Genomic DNA, 15,985 nt, shown 5'->3' with positions numbered 1-15,985 from the left:
AACAGCATCCCCTCAATTACAGTAGGAGCAGCATTAATCCTTCTATCCCGACCTCCCAAATAATCCACCTGAAATCATCTTCACTAGACTAAGCTCAGCCAAGCTCAACTTCTAAAAGACCTGCCCCTACTCAGGAACCAATTCTTTCTTGTTCCTTGGCTGCTCAATGGAAATGAGATTTCATTATAATGGATCTATTTATTTCTAGATAGGTGTAACAGTGACCATCAAAATGAAGATTGGTTTCTAGGATCCTAATCTCCCATTATAAACTACAAATAACTCATATTAAGACTCCTAGCATATGATAAGAGATTGAACCACTTGAGTCATCCTAAGGATGTCCAAAGATGTATGACTGTGTGGATCTCACCAATGTTGTCTGTGTCTGAATGCTTACTCATACCAGAATAGTTACTCTGAAAGATACACAGAACAATATTAAATGTGTAGCTGTATCAGAATACCTCAGCTATTCCTACTCAACAGGTTTGATTTAGAGATGAGAAATAGCTCTACATGCTCCCTGCTGAGCCAAATTCAGAAAATACCTTGCTACCTGACAAGTTCCTGCCAGGCTACATACCAACACATGGCAACAATTCTGCACAAATCAAAATCTTCATATTTAGAATTAAAAACAAACTCACAACTGAGACTTGGATCTTTCCTTCCCCTCTCTTCATTCCACTGGTCTTTCAACATGTAAACTAAAGGAGCATCTCCATTCATGATAACAACAAAACAGCTTTGCTCCCATCTAACAAAGGACTGCAGTACAGACACATCCTAGACAGATCATAACTCTTTATTCAGCCCTTGCATCCAACTGAATAATTAAGAAGAGCAGAAGATTTAAACAAAGCATCATATAGTAACTACCACTGTATGAAAAGTATGGGAGGCTGGCAAAGTGGCAAAATATACCAATTACATCCACAGTTGCTATGCACCCACCACCTCACAATAATAAATGGTGCAAGTAAGAACAAGGTCACCTTTCTGAAATTAAGTGAGAAGTTCTGCTGTTTTTCCTTACTTCCCTTTCCTGACCACAATCAGCAGCAATATGATGGACCCAAACCCGAGCCAAATGGCACATTACAGAAATATGCAACCAGTAGCCAGGTAGAATTGCCACACCACATGTTATTGGTAGACTGCCTTTCGCTGCCCCTTTTCTGTGGCAATCATAACCCTGACAATAGTTTCACACTCAGCAGACCTTAACCTCCCATGCAAAAGTCAAAATATGACCTTGCTGATGGAAAAATAAATTAGAACATACAATAGATAAATACAGCGATATTTTTATAAGGTAATCTTATCATCCCCAAAGAGAACAATAGAGATGGGGAGCTAATCCAGAGGTAGCAAAGTAAGGTCATTCTGCAGGGAACCAGGTTGAGACACCAATCTGAAGTGCAAGGTGTGCTCACATGCCCTTCTGAAATTTTTCTCTGCATAGAATTATAAAAGTGCAAATGACAGCTGTAATTGTTTGCAGAGTACAAGTGACAAGAACATTGTCAGAACAGGGAATATGTATGTTCCCTATACTTCTCCTGCCTCCATTCTGAACTCCAAGTAAAGAAACAAACACACATAAATTAAGGACTGCCTGGATCCATCCTTTATATCCAAAAATAAGATACAATACTTTTTCTCCTTAAAATTCTTTAGGGGAAAAAGAAGTGTAAATGCTGGAATGCTGCAACTAGCCTTACGAGATGTCTAGTTTAGACATGCAGGCTGAAGAGCATCAGGATAGATACACTAAAAAAAATGAAAATTCTGAATAATTTCCTACCTGAACCCAAACCATTAGAAATTTCACAATCAGAACCGAGGATAAGAAGACTCTGATCCCCTAAAGTATACCTGTATGTGGTTAGCTTGGCAAATGAGATAAGATCCTTGGTGTATCCTCTGCTTTTGACCATTCTCCGTCCACTGCAAATTGGTCTGAACTCTGAGTCTGTAAGTCTCATGTTTTTGTTTTGTTTTTAATTAGAATTAGGAGAAAAATGGTTTCAGTGGAACACAGCAAGTATAAGCTTTTTTCCTGAACTAAAGCCCAGACTGAAGCTGTACATTGCTGAGGGTAAAAAAGTTTTAGCAGATACTCCACTACGCAATCCGCACTTTCTGAAGTTGTTTCAGCCCAGAAGCATATTAAGCAGAAAAGTCCTTCTAATTTCAGTCATCCTCCACACTCCCTATTCAGACCAGAATTTTACAGCTGTCAATGTGTGTTTTACTTCACTAGAATAAATGTGATTATGTACTTAAAACCTGGCATTCTATTTCCATTATGAAGCCCCAGAAAGCTACTTATACTTGGGATGAACATACAGATTTTTATCCAGCCCCCTGGAATCATTAGATGGCACAGTGTTATTTATAGAAATCACCTGGGCAACATTTTCAAAAAGGAGACAAGTTCACACCTGTGGCATCAGAGCCATTGGAAAAAAAACATTTCATTGCCCAAATTATGTGAGTTCTGCCCATGGTAAGAAATTGCTGTACCATGTTTCCTCTCAGAGAGGGGAAGATAAGTCAAAAAAGGAAAGCAATTCAGGATGTGGGGTGTGGTGTGTGCATATGCGTGGGGGGGCAACAACAGGGTGCTGGGGTTTTTTGCTTGTTTTGTTTTTAATGTCTTCAGGATTTTGACCCTCAAATAAAACCTCAGAGAAAACTGCAAGGCAACTTGATGATAATGGCAAAACCCTTCCCTTGCTCCAGGAGACACAGAGAAGAAAAAAAAAAAGCCAAACCAAAAAATGAGGCCCTAATATACAAAGCCATATAGGTATCAAAAGCTGGAAACAATAACCCATCTGTATAAGGGAAAACATTAGCTGAAGGAATCTATTAAAGCAAAGCCTTCTTTTAGGTCCTTGAATAGTGTAAATATTACATTAAAAAACAGACGTCAGCTTGTGGACTTTATAAGGGGCCATATCATTCTTCACTGGAGTAACAACTATGTAACTGCTGTGAAAACAGGATCTTGATACTATACAAGCCTGCAATATAGCCAAGGTATTATATAGGCTTTGACACTAATTTGGACAGGCTCCATGCCTTGGTGGAAAGTGGAACTTATGACTTCATCCCAAATAGGACTTAATAGAGTTCGGCAAATATTTGGACCATCTGAACTGATCAAAATGAAACAAAATAAAACAAAGTATTTTGTGCACATTTCAGCTGATCCTGAAAGCTTTTTTGTGAATCCTAGGAGACATGGTCCCTTGGGCAAGCAGTTCTCTAGAGAGCGGAGACCTTTAGTGGCTGCCATGTCAGTGGGAAGAGCATTTGCAATACAAAGACTGCCATTCTAACAGACATAATCAAGAATTATAGACCACTGTCTTTGTTGAGAGACTTTCTACAAAGAAGTACCAAATGCTAGTGTTACAGAAATCATGTGGAAATGCCAGATATTCATGGCTGAGTGGATCATGAAAATGAAAGATGCTGTTTATATGGTGGGTGCTTCTTTCAAGATGGTTTCAGTCTTGAAAGAAACAGCACAGGGAAAGCCTGAACAGCAACTGCCTGCACTGAAGCTCTTTTGTGGCAAGCACTGGGTTTCAGTTTCCAGTGATGACACACTGAGTAAACTACCAAGTTTACTCTGCACCAAATGGACCCCAAACAATGTTGAACAGTTCTCTAGTCCTGAAAATCTGAGCATGTCAAAGCATTAATAAATATATCCACAAAATTAGCAACTTTACAAGGCTTCTTTCCTGCAGATGGAGACAGGGAGACATATATGGTGACATGACAATTAAAACTCATCCAGGAAATCACTGGTAGAGTTAGGAACAGACAGTGATCTGACACTGAATCCAGCACTCTCTTATTTCTACCATCACTTATATCAGGTTCTTTTTATGCAATGTAGACAAATCCTAACTCCCTGGGACCAGCAGACACTTGGCATCCCGGGGTGTCCAACCATTACATGGACTTTGCCACTACCTGCACACACACCCCTGTGATAAATTGCCAGGGCTGATGACCCGTGAAGCCTTCTAAGATGTAAACGAAAATAACAATTCTTCCTTGAACAGAAGCATCAAGAAATACACCATATGTTATGGATGTCATACAACAACCATGGGTACTATTGGGATGACATCTATTCATTGGCAACAGGACTCCCTTCTCAAACCCATCTCTTCAGAACTGCAGGCAGCTGACCTTACTGCTTTGCACTGTTCAGAACAGAATGGGAACAAGCCACGTACCTGATGCTGGAAAATGTGGGTTTAAAATCTTTATTGGGCAAGGAATCATGATACCATTCATTGAGCTCCTCTCTATATCAATAAAAACAGTATGCAAACACAGATAAGTATATGAGATGAGGCTACTGTAATACAAATTCCTGTTCCAGCTTGTTCACTGTATTGTGTCCGGACACTGCATGCTCAAGTTTGTACTTGGGTCACAAAGAATTGCGTTTGCTTGCAAAAGCCACATTAAGGTTAGTGTGGTTCCTCCTCACAACAGCCTGCATGCATCATTCTAGTACCTCACAGAGCTGAAAGACAGGTTATTTTACCTGGTGTGAAGGGTCAGCATCATCACATACAGTTCAGAAAATATAAATCATGGAGTTCAAGTCATTACCAGAAAATAATACCTTTTAAGAAAAAGTGAAATATGTTATTTGTCATACTGAGTAAGTCCCTGTAGCTATTTTTTTCATATTTCCCATTGAAAGGCAAGGGAAATGGGGATCCTGATTACAAATAAGAGGGGATTTTTCAGTGATTTTTTTTTTTTTTTTTTTTTTTTAAATGCCAGTTCACTGAAACTTTAACTTGTAACATGACTTACATCAGTTGAGATGAAAGCTTTGCTGGATAAGATTCTCTGCTTCTGGATGAAGCCCTCCCACACTCTTCAGAACAATGGCTTAGCTGGTAAAACATTCATCTATCTGAAATGGGCAGTATTCAGACTCGTGTCCATGTTCTGTTTCAAAGTGAGGTGCATGATCCTTGCTCTCCACATGAATATTCTGGCCACTATAAACAAGGTAAGTTTTTTGTTTGCTTGGAGGGTGGAAGACGGTTATCACTTGTGCTTCATTTGCCACAAGTGCTACTTTTCTCCTTTCAGATGCTTTTAAAAAAGACAACTTATCACAACATCTGCTATTAATGCTGAATACAATACAATCTTGCAACACCTTGCACTCTACAATGTCAAAGGTCCTTAAAAAAATTCACATATTAGGTTTTTCAGTCTCTCTTTCAGTGAGATCAGCAGTTAACAGGGAAAATGGGATGCAGACAATTACGCAGTTCCCAGTTACAGAGGAAATCTGTAGCACAGCCAAGAATCAATCCACACTGAAGTTGTACTGCACTCTCATCCAAATCACCATTCTCCCTTTTTTCCACACTGACTTACTGACTTTTCTTCACTTTAAGAAGTTCAGCTTTCAAAGAAATATTTACCTGTTCATTAACGCACTGTCCATCTTATTGGCTATGTCTCAGTTCAGAGCAGCCAAAGTTGCATGTATAAAAAGCACTTTCATTAAAAGAAACAAAGTGTGTTTGATCTGCTGTGGGATGAAATACTAATTCAGAAGTGGAGCTTAAATACATCTAAGCTTTTCAGACAGTTTATGCCTCCAAAAAACCAACCATGTCCCAAGAGATGCTAATTTTGAAACAGGACAGACCGTAGGACTGAGCCATGCACTAGACAGATGTGGTCACTGCTCCATTTCTCAGACTCCATGACTCGCATTTACACAAATATTCTCAGGGTTTGGGGGAGGGAGCTATATCCAAGCCTTTTAAGCACAATTTATCCAGAGTGAGAAAAAACAAACATTACTTCTCTCCCTGGAATTAAGCTATTGAGGTGCAGATAATAATCCTTCTGCCACAAAAGCAGTCTACATTATAACTTATTAAAAGGGAATATTCATTAATATTGAATTGCTTGAATTCATTAATATTAAAATTGCTGGAGCACGCAGCTGAGGAGTTCTAATTGTCTCTCATAAAGGTCAGGTATAGCCACACGTGCTTCCAGTTCACTAGATTATGACACAGGAATATTTTACATAACAGACCGTAGCAGATTTTTTTTTTTTCTTCAGTTAGCCTGATCTCTCTCCTGCTGCCAGTAACTTCACAAACCTAATAATGACCTCTGATGCTCGTTACTAACCAGCTTTTCAAAGGAAGAATCAAAGGCTTCATATTATTATTTATATCACAAAATGCCTTATACTGCCAAACTGTGGAACTCACTGCCACAAAATATAAAAAGTCTAAAAGCATAAAAGTGAAAAAGGGATACATTTATGAAGGATGAGGATTCCTTCTTAGAAATCTTTTCATAATACTGAGAAAAGCTTCAATGCTGGTGAGATTCACCAGCCTTTAGAAATTAAAATGGACCCTACCACAGGCTGAAAAACTTTCCAATAAAGTTAAATACATGCTTGGTTTTGAACTGCTTGTTCCATCCATCACCTTTTTTGCTTCCCAAGCACCCACAGATATTGCAACTCCAGAAGCTGTACATTGTATACAAACAAAGTGTCATTTCCAACCTCATCTAACACTCAAAACGACTTCAGACAAATTACTCCTAATTGGTATCAGTCTAATGGAGATGAAGTCTATGCTTTTATTTCTTATCTTCCAGAAAACATGCCAGATCCATTGCATACACACACACAGATACATAGTGTTTCACTGAAAATGGACTGGAATGCCATACCTGGCAGGCAGAAAGGTTGGTGCAGTGTTATGAGCTGAAGATAAGAATTATTTTTTTCTGAAAGCTCAGAATTCTCAACCACTGATTTTAATGAACTGTATAATTGTAGTGTTTAAACCAAGATTAAGTTTTACAATAACCATGTCTGGCACAAGACTTACTATAGATTACTGATGGAGAGAATCCCATTTTAAGGAACTTTTAAATTATAGCAGGGTTGCATAGCACACTTTTAGTTTTAAGAACCTTTCTTCTCTTCTTCTTCCTCTTCTGTTGGCTCTTTATCATTCTCCTCAATACAGACAGATGTAAACTTGCTGCCAGCACTGCTCCATCAGCCTCCTCTTATCATTTACAGATCGTACAAGTGTGTTTGTCCCTCTTCAAACATATTTAGCCCTGCTGTAGCATGGGGAACCCACCCTCACCAGCCATTGATTTATGGGTATAGGGCAGTGACCAAGAGGACAACTTGTCGATATATTTACAGAACTACTTAAATGTATAGCTGAGGCCACACTGAAATACCCAGTGCCTTCAGCCCTCAGGATAAAGCTTACTTGCCAAATTGAAGTCTACTGGTATTACACATTGTTTTTCTGCTGAACATTTTACTTTTGTCATGGAAGTTGGTCTCTTGTTGGATATGTTCTCCTGACTCTGTCGCTGCCTAAAGATCATTCTGTCCTATTAGCTGAAGTCCATAGTCATATTTAAAACCTCTTATATGCTCTACTTTTCACAAGCCCCAAATCAATCAACTGATATTTTGCAGTTGGTAAGTGTATAATCTAAATAATGAGCTGTCAAATAAGGCAATTCATTAATTCCCTGCACTTCCATTAATGAAGTTCTCAGGAGTCTACCTTCCCTCAGCCCATTCTGTATACTTCTTTTGGAGGTGAAGGGAAATGTCCACTATGGAGGATCCTACCAGTCAGGAGGTCAGTTCATGATCATTCTACTCAAGGGGTCTTCAGGAAAAGGGGTCTTCACAAAACATTTCTCATGGACACAGCCTGCTCTCCAGATGCATAGCTGTGGACTTAGATTGTACTCCTGGACTACAGCTCTGTCCCCACAAACCTGCGCCAAGCTTGAGGTCAGGGTCAAGGTTCTGCAGTGATTCCTGTGGCAGGTGAAGCCAACAATCTGTCATTATCCCAACAAATACTAAGCAGCAGCAGCAGGACATACTTTATTGTTTCATTAACATCCAGGCTCTGCATTATCCCTACTTCTTTTTACTCTGTGTTATGTAAAAGTATTGTTTGTACATTTCCATTCTAGCATTAACCCTGTTCAGCTTACAGTCAGCATGCTGTGGATACAGAAAGGGACTTTTTCCTCACCCATCCAGCTTACCTTGTTCCCTTTCCAACAGCATTGTTTTCAACTGTATCCCTACCCAGCTAGTATTTACGTCATTTGGACTGTCTCCTTCCTCACTTCCTTTCCTCCTCCTCCTGGCATTCTTTAGGCTATGTGAAAAGCCACAAAAGAGCCCAGCCTGCATAACTGAGCCTCCTGTCCGCCACACGCCTGCACTGAAAGTTTATCTTTTTGTCCTATTCTGTTTATCTCCAGCAAGCAAACACTTACAATCTTTTCTAAATAAAACGAAGTCACCTACCATTTCTGCTGTGAATGGTAGGTAACTTCATTTTATACACTAAGATTATACACTTATCAACTGCAAAATATCAGTTGATTGATTTGGGGCTTGTGAAAAGTAGAGCATATAAGAGGTTTTAAATATGACTATGGACTTCAGCTAATAGGACAGAATGATCTTTAGGCAGCAACAGAGTCGGGAGAACATATCCAACAGGAGACCAACTTCCATGACAAAAGTAAAATGTTCAGCAGACAACAGCATCACCCTGCATGTTGCTTGATGATGGGAATGAAACGTCACTAATCATGCTCAAAGACACAAGGAACTACCTACCTAGAGCCAGCACAGCTACCTAGGACAAGTCCCCCTGGGAACACACACAGAATTTGTTAATGCCAAACTCTAAAAGGTTTCTCTTCACTGTCCCAATGCTTGTCTCAGTGACACCACTGCTTGCTCCAGTTCACTTCTGCCCCTTTACTAATAGGGATGACAGTTAGATGGTGCGAGTAGCCATGTATTTTCTGTTTGTCTCCTTCCTTTAACCCCAGTCACTATTGAAAAAACAGTAAAGTTAGGAGTTGTTGGACAGGTGAACAAGGGGATAAAGTCAGACTGAGATGCCCATGGCTTTTAAGTTGCTAACCCAATATTTGAGTGTATTATTCGGTTGCTTTGTCTATCTCTCCCCTTTCCAGAAACTCAGGTAAAACTGTTTCCTTTCTCCCAGCCTTCATTTCTCTCGCCTATTACATCTGCAAAATGTTTGGGATGCCAGGTGCCTTTCAACAGATGACTGAATATCATGGAAAACAATGTGATTTTCACCTGGATTCAGGTGCGTAGCTGAAACTGTCACATCTGACTGAATGAAAACGAAACAATTCTCCAGAAAGTAGAAGGAAACTTTTTCTTTCTCTTCATGGCTGTCACTAGATCCTGGCAACGATTCTTTACTGTGCCTGTTTCTAAACATTTCACTGAAAAGATAGGGAACTCAGCAACTCTTCCTGCTCAATATTCACTGGCTTTTGAAAGGCTGGTGAGCATTCAGTGAAATTTGGAATACAGAGAAGAGCAAGCCCTGGTCTGTGCCAAATCTCCTTCTCACATACCAGAGAAATATGCTAGTTATTTACAGATTCTTTGCTCTTGCTTATCCACCTGAGACTAATCTGAATGGTGAGAACTGCACTGTACACAGTATATATTATTACTATTATTGCATAACTTCAGCAGGACTGACTCATACTTGGATTGTGGAGACTCAGAACGTTTGCAAGGGGACGGACAAGGACAGAACGTAACCCAGTGACAGCAACTAAATCACACAATCAGCATTTACATGTACTTCCCATACAGCAGAATTGGATTGCTCACCATTATTTTTGTTCTTAAGTACAGCAAATTACACCATCTTAGTAGGATGACAGCTGGATAAATGTTTTCCTTTTTTTCTCTCTCTCTCTGCCCCCCCTCTTTTTTTTCCACAGTAGGGTCAAATCTGCTCCCACTGAGCTCTCCCAAACTCCCACAGAATCCAAGCCAAATGCAAAACACAGCATTAGGCATGATGATGACAATTTTCCAACTATCACTGTATAAGCTCAGGACTATTTTGGGCCTGATTTTTGAGAAGTGTTGAGTGCTAACTTCAACTGAAGCACTAGTAGCACACCTGAAAAATGTAGAACTGCAAGATGGGCACCCAAATTCTACACACTCAGAATATCTATAGCAAATACCATGGCGAGCTTATGGAGTTTATGTCTCCAGCAGTCTGAACAAAAGAGCTGGGAGGGCATTTTCTAAGCAACAGCTAACCTTTCTTGTTGGAGAGAGTGAGGGAGAGGGAGGAAGAAACTAAAAATATTCCATGCCTTTCCCATGGGGGGATGGGGAAGAGAAGGCTTTTCGATTATACATAAATAAATATATAATTTCAGGGCCCTGACCCAAAATAACCTCTTATACCAGGATAAATAAATTAGTCTGTAACTGTTAGCATTGCAGCATGGAAAACATAAACCAAGTAAAACAAACTATTTGGAAAAACTCTTTATCTCCTTTTATGTCTGCTACAATGTGGTCTTTTAGGTATCACAATTCCAAGCTGTACTAATGGTATATCAGCTGAATCATGCAAGCATTTTTGCCTCCTTGACACCAAATTCATCCTTTAAACCACTACAAGAGTGACCCCAAGAAAAAAGAACATATTTTTAAGAGGAGTCTCTCACATCATTAAGCCTACTATATTGTTTCTCAAAGTAACCACTTGCTATAGAAGGGAAGCTATCAAGGAAAAAAACACCAAGACACAATTACAGGAACTTAATGATAAACCACACAAAATGGCCAATATTTTTTCTCAGGTATGCTGACCTACACAAGGAATAATGGGGTCAACATCAACAAGCTTATACTTATGTGAGATGACAAAAAAGCCTAAATTCATTATATGGAACTATAAAAGAATAAGATGGTATATTATATGAATCTCAAGTTTTATTCTTCCAGCGAGAACACATTCTCTTCATTAAATGATGCAGAAGGAAATGTATATCAGTTTAGGCTTTATTTTACACTGTATTAACCATGTTGCCCAAATTTGGGAACTACTACTTCAGCCTGCAATACACATTAACAGGTGCCATTAATCAAACAACTCTTTCACACTGAAAAGACCCAAGTACACCACTAATCAGGAAATGTGGGCATTTGCTGCATTACTGACACTCTTGCTGCATTTTGTTGTTTCTCATTATATCCTGTGCTTGTCATAGGCCAGAGTTTCTGAATTTACTGCTGTAAAGCCTACTTGCATTTATAACAGAGTAATTTTTGAAGCCATGTGCCTGTCTTCCATACCTAGACTAAAGATACTGGAATGACCCAATGTCAGCATCAAGCTAACAAATCATCCCAAACATCTGAGCATGAAGTCATTCTGTTAACAGAAAAAGGAACAGATGGTGGTGGGAAAAAAGCAAGTTAACTCCACAATTGCTGGCATTTTCCAAACATCCAGCTGAAGGAATGCCGCGGTTTGCAAAGGGCAACATCCTCCCACTGTGACTTACCAGTGTTATGAGATTTCCACTGAGCCATAGCTAACTGAAAGCAAGTCTATTTTCAGAGAATTCATTTGAGAAATTCCACATTTCAAACTGTATCACCAGTGATCTCCTGAGCTAAGGAAGTCATGCAGTCACTCAGACCAAAAGCAACCACGGATCCCAGACACTGTGAGGGAACCAAATAACATCTTCTGCTACAGCCTATTTCAAGGAATTGGTCTCATAGCAATAATATGGGAGACAGTAGGTTGCACAGAGCCTTACTGTGGCCCTCTTTCTTTATAGGGCCATACAGCTGCTTTCCTAGTTTGATTTCTAGTCAGTTCAGAGAATCACAGAACAATTTAGGACGGAAGGGGCCTTGGGCAGGAGGGACCTGTTCAAAGCAGAGCTAATATCAAAGTTAGATCAGGTTGTTCAGGTCATTGTCAAGGTTTGAATACTGAGTTTAATTAAAGTGTTGACTGAAGAGCTGAACTCCTGCCACAAACTTTTAAAGCACTGGTAGGAAGAGAAACAATTTTCTGATGCACCAAAGACTTCAGATAAAGTCTAATTCTCCAGCTCTGATGTACAGGGTGGGCTTTGCCCTGTGGTCATCAGATATCCTCATCGTTTAGCCAGGAATACACTTGCACTAAGCACTCCAAGTCCCACACAGCTTCTTCAGCCTCCTACTGTCTACCAACTGCTTTTGCTTTTAGGCTATCACATGTGCTGTGAGGGTTACTATGCATTTTTCAGACTTCCCAGGGGAAGAGAGAGTAGAAGCACCCACCCACACACCAACCCACACTCCCCCTAAACACTTCATGCAAAGCTGGGAGAAAAACTCTCATGAAGTCACATCCAAGCCTCGTTAAACTGGGATTCCTTACAAATGGCTTCTCAAATACTGCAGCAAATCATCTTGTATGTTCATGTCTACTGCTCCCAGATACAGCATGTGGAATAACAACTCTAAAGAAAGGAACTTATAAGGGACACATTAAATGCTCCTTACAGCTATAAATCCATAACCAAAACAGTTTAATATTCCAAATCAATAACAGACTCTAAGAGTATTTCAAAGAGGAAAAAATACTGCAAGAAGATAGAATTGAAAACAATACAACTTCAAACCACCCACTTCATTTATTATGAGACAACCACGTGCTTGGCACTCTTCATACAGAAAGGATGAACCCCAAAGGGCTTTCATAGCTCAGATCAGACAATACAAGACCAAAAACCCACACTCAGACAACACAATGGTGTGATCTTCATCTGGTATATTGTATCACTAAATGAGACCAGATGAAGATCCATTTTCTCTCTTCTTCAAGGAATATCTATCTTCCTCTGAATATCTCCATGTATATCTCCTACTTTAAAAAAGGAACCTGAAGAAATGAACACTTTCCTACAGCCAGAATTGCAGAACTCCCATCTAAATACAACAGATATAATGCAGCCTCCTGCTCTTAATAACTGCCTCTCCATCTTAACCAATCTGAAACTACACTTTACAGTGCAAAAACACAGAACAGAGCATCCCAAGAACAAACAGTAGGTGCAGGAACTTTCACTCACTTCAGAAAGTTTTCCCCAAAGGCAAGGAGGGCTCCAGTTTTTATATTTGCATCCACCTTCTGCTTCATCCCTGGTAGGCTAAGGTAATTATATGAAAAGCTGCAAAAGCAGCTTAGATTCCTCCAGCAGATTTCATATTTTTTTTATATACAGACATATATATATATATGAATTTATATTATACATATGAATTAATTTTTATATTTATAGTTTTAGCAGAAGGATGAATCCAAGGTATAGGGTGAATTGCACTCTCTGGAAGCTGGAAATGTAGCTAGATTTCAATCTGGGTTTATAGCAGTAATACAGCCTGGTTTTGGATTGGAAATTTTGCTTAGAGCTCTGCAGGAGTTTGAAGGCAGGCGTGGGCATGAGGGTGGAGGACAGAAGTATCTTACTCTATATCCAGCTGCACAATATCAAGCTGTACTTTTTATGGTGACATTTTGCTGACAATGCAAACCTCAAGGGCAAAGCTCAAAGAGAAACTCTGAAAGAAAGAAGAAAAAAAAAACCTGACATGTAGACATTATCTTCATTAATGTTAGACAGCCAGCATGGGACCAAAGTGGGAGTTTGTGAAATTGAGCTGCAAATGGTATAAGACTGCAGTAAAACTACTAAAATTTAAAGTCTGACTAAGGCTAGGATTCCCCAGGGCATTCTGAAGCCTAATGTAAGGCTGGATGGAGCCCTCACATTAGGAAAAGGGAACTGGACACAAGGTGATGCAGCAGTATTTGCTGCTTCTTTATGGGAGAGGTGTAAACCTTCTCTAGAAGGGCATCTGGGGCACACTGCACCTGGACTGCAGCTTCACTGGTTTCAGCACTGATCTGCGACCTCAGTCCAAAGGTCTTGGACTCCTTAGTGATTGTGTAATGCACAAAAGTGCCTTCCACTCCATCCATCCTGCTCCTTGCAGTGAGCTCTCCCAAATCTGGAGACTTCACCACAGCATCCATTCCTACAAGAATACCTTATAAGACACATAGGTGCAGCAAGGAAAAAGAATAAAGAGTGCTTAAACTGAAAATATATTCAGATTTTTAAGATTGTATCTTGAAAAAGGAAAAAAAGAAAAGGAAGAGGAAGAGGAATGTTGTAAGCAGCCAAGACATGTGTAGGTAGTGCAGGGAAAAGGTGTGAGAGGATGGCATGGCCAGAACATTGCCACAAAGTTTCCTAACTTTGCTAGTCTTTCTTTCAGGCAGAGAGAAATGCATTTATATATAAACATAATAATGACAAGTTCTTTGAAATTATACACCAATTTAGATCAAAGACTTTTAGAACCCAGGAGTTTCCTGACTCGTATTCTCATATTCAGTTTACCAAGGTTTTTTATTCATCAGGTAGATGAATAATATAATTGACAGATATTAAAAAAATAATTGCAGGGGATGGAATCAGAAGGAAATTCTCTTTTCTGCATATTGGCTTTTACAAGGTATGGTTCAGATAAATTTTTCTCAGAATTTTTAAAGCCTATTTTGCTCTTGTGGAGAAGCCTTTCTCTAGATCTGCTTCCCATAATAGAAAAAGTATAATCAATTTAAGGATTATAAGCATGTACTCTTTTTTCAGATGCCATAAATGCCTTTCCGGAAAGTTGCAGTGTGCTGATTATTGTTTCACTACTTGAGTTTGAATAATCTCACTTGAGTAGGTAAAGCACAATCAACTCAAAGCAGCTATTCTAGGGTACAACTAAAATCAGAAGAGTACAAAATAACCCCAAAATGTCTAGGAGAGCTCAACATAGGATTGTTATTAGGATTCAGCTTTTTGTTGGTTTTGTTTGTTTGTTTGGAGACAAGCTGTATGATACAGCTAGTCCAGTTTGACTGTACTTTGGAAAGAGATTTGCTACCAACTTTTCCCTCAAAGAAACACAGAAGTAAAAAAAACCTAACTTGTTTAACTCTGCAAAATGTGTGTGCTTCCTACTAAAATCTGCTCAGCTGAAGGCTTACAAATTAATCTCTGGAGGCAGGAAAGGCCATAAAAAGAAAACAACTTGACTTGCTTTCCAATAGTAATAAGTCTAAGAGCTTGTAGGATTGTACAGAAGGCAATAAGCTATTGCCTGCACAATGAGGCCTCATTCTTAGAAACACAGACTGCATCCAAAGCAATGTGTGCCAAAACAGTGCAATACCTATGTTTTTGACCCTTTTGGGGATCCCAATATGAGCTCATTTACAGGTGAAATAATTGAGCTGCCAACTTTTTCTTTCCATATCATTATTTGATCAGTATCTAATGAGATTATGTACTTTAGTACCAGCTCCTGGTAAAACAGCACTGAATAACAGCAGTTTTCTAAACCTTGGCATCAGAAATTTTACCATTTACAAATAAATACATCTGAAAGCATGGTCTAGTGCTTGATCTAATTCCTGCAAAACATAAAACTAGTAGGAAATCTAGAGATAATTTTACAGGAAGGAATTACGGAAGTGGATTATATGTTTTATATAAGTCTAAATTTCAGCTGATGGTGAGACATGAAGATTACCCTAAACAAAACCAGAATAAAGTACCTGAACTGAGGTACATGTCATCATTTGCATTCTGTCTACATATGGCTTTACTTATAACTCAATATGGTATCAGGGGAAGTTCATACTACAGAGAAAGAGGTAATCTAAAACGTGTAGTACTGGTGTTTTGGGTAGATGGTCATGGTGCCATCAGTGGTGACTAATGATTCTTCTGATGCAAATTAAGACAACTGCATCTCTCATTGTCCACTTTGTACTGATTAATGGCAAGGTAGAGGACAGCTGAGACTGAGAACACATTAACATTTTCCAACAGAGCAGCCTTTATTCCTTGCAAATAGCTACTCCACAAATGAGAGTGAAGCATTCACTATAGCTGCTAGCTGAGGCTACTCCTTTAGATCAAATCATTGGTGATTTGTTTTTATGGGGAG

The 15,985-nt window shown here is 39.3% G+C and overlaps 1 protein-coding gene across 5 annotated transcripts in view; it reads right to left on the bottom strand.

Moving 5' to 3' along the window:
* The window catches only part of DAAM2 (dishevelled associated activator of morphogenesis 2), a 202,568-nt gene that overhangs the window by 83,036 nt on the left and 103,547 nt on the right, over window positions 1–15,985 (bottom strand). The gene's annotated exons all lie outside the window — the stretch shown is intronic.

This window comes from Mycteria americana, chromosome 3 (assembly GCF_035582795.1).
Source record: "Mycteria americana isolate JAX WOST 10 ecotype Jacksonville Zoo and Gardens chromosome 3, USCA_MyAme_1.0, whole genome shotgun sequence".
In the NCBI taxonomy this organism is placed as follows: Eukaryota; Metazoa; Chordata; class Aves; order Ciconiiformes; family Ciconiidae; genus Mycteria; species Mycteria americana.
This window is presented reverse-complemented; position numbering and strand designations above follow the sequence as displayed.